Source organism: Tenrec ecaudatus, chromosome 18, assembly GCF_050624435.1.
Source record: "Tenrec ecaudatus isolate mTenEca1 chromosome 18, mTenEca1.hap1, whole genome shotgun sequence".
NCBI lineage: Eukaryota > Metazoa > Chordata > Mammalia > Afrosoricida > Tenrecidae > Tenrec > Tenrec ecaudatus.
The window spans coordinates 21,596,033-21,597,485 of record NC_134547.1 but is presented as its reverse complement, the minus strand read 5'-3'; the positions used below and the strand labels follow the sequence as shown (position 1 = coordinate 21,597,485).

The following is a 1,453-nucleotide window of genomic DNA, read 5'->3' as shown; positions in this document are numbered from 1 at the left end:
TTCAGTCATCATGCTAAGCAAATTACCCCATACCTTGGACTATCTGAGGAATTACTGAGGTTTGGAGAAAGATTTATTATTAGCTTGTCATACGCAGAGGGCATAAACTTACTTGCTGAAAGCAAAGAAGACCTGAAGTGCTTATTGATGAAGATCAAAGATTAAAGTTTTCATACGGATTATAGTTCAACACAAAGAAAACAAAAATCCACACCACTGGACCGATTCCCATCATGATATATGAGGAAGATGTTGAAGTTGTCAAGGATTTGATTTTACCTGGCTCCATCATCAATGTCCATGAAAATAACAGGAAATCAAACAATATATGGCCATTGTGCAAATCTGATGCCAAAGATCAATTTACTCTGATCCAAAGATTGTGAATTATATAATCCAAATCCAAAGCAGGGAACAGTCTCAGAGCTCAAATTGTGACATTCCAGTGTGCTAAAGGCTATGGACGATGGTGGAAACCCAAAATACATTTATATGATCTACACAGGACATACGGCTCCAGTGGTTTCCCTCTATCCATAATTGAGGGATGGAAATAGCCTGGCTATCAGAGAGTCTTGGAGAGATGACTAAAGTGGATTAAAATGATCAATCTGACTTAAAACCTTGTTACTTGATCTCCCTTCTGGAACACTTTGGGCTTGATCTGATTTTTAATTATTTCCTGTTTTTTCCCCTTCCATATTGGGGTTTATCGCTGTTGTATTTTGTCATCGTTGGTAGCCTTTGTGACTCTTTGTTCTCCATCTTTCTATAATTTTTGGTATATGAAACCCACGATAAGAGACAACAATAAGGGTTCCTGGAGCGTACAGAGGTGGGGCGGTGGGAGTGGGGGAACTGGGGTGGGGGTGGGGAGCTGACATCAAAGTGTTCAAGAAGGAAGAAAATGTTTTGCAACTGATTTTGGTAGCAATTGTACAACACTGATTGAACTATGGAATGGTATGATGTCTGGATCAACTCCTAATAAAATGGTTCTGCTTACATAAATAAATAAACAAACACATATGTGCACATATACATACACACATTTATAACTATCTGTAAATTGCTCTATCAGGGTGTGGTAGTTACATTCTCATGTCCACCTGAGGGTATTAAGAGTGAAGGGGGTGCTTGCTTCAGCGGCACATATACTAAAATTGGAACGATGCAGAGAAGATTAGCATGCCCCCTGCGCAAGGATGACACGCAAATTTGTGAAGGGTTCCATATTAAAAAAAAAAAAAGAGTGAAGAGGTGGAGTCTAGCCTGTCAGTCAGGTCACAGCCTGATGATGCCTCTTGTGAGCGTGGCCTTCTCATGAGGATTCTGGAAACTTCCTCTCTCTCTTTCTCTGTTTCACCTTCCTGTTGAAGAGCCACACTTGGAGAGCTGGAGGAGCCACGTGGAGAGCCGCACCAACACTGAGATGCTTTTAACACCACTGGAT

At 40.8% G+C, this 1,453-nt stretch overlaps 1 non-coding gene across 1 annotated transcript; it reads left to right on the top strand.

The window, feature by feature from the left end:
* The first annotated feature begins 1,133 nt into the window (after positions 1-1,133).
* LOC142432847 (U6 spliceosomal RNA) lies at positions 1,134-1,240 on the top strand. The gene has a single exon (XR_012780950.1). It is a non-coding gene; the product is annotated as a U6 spliceosomal RNA (small nuclear RNA).
* The last annotated feature ends 213 nt before the right edge of the window (positions 1,241-1,453 follow it).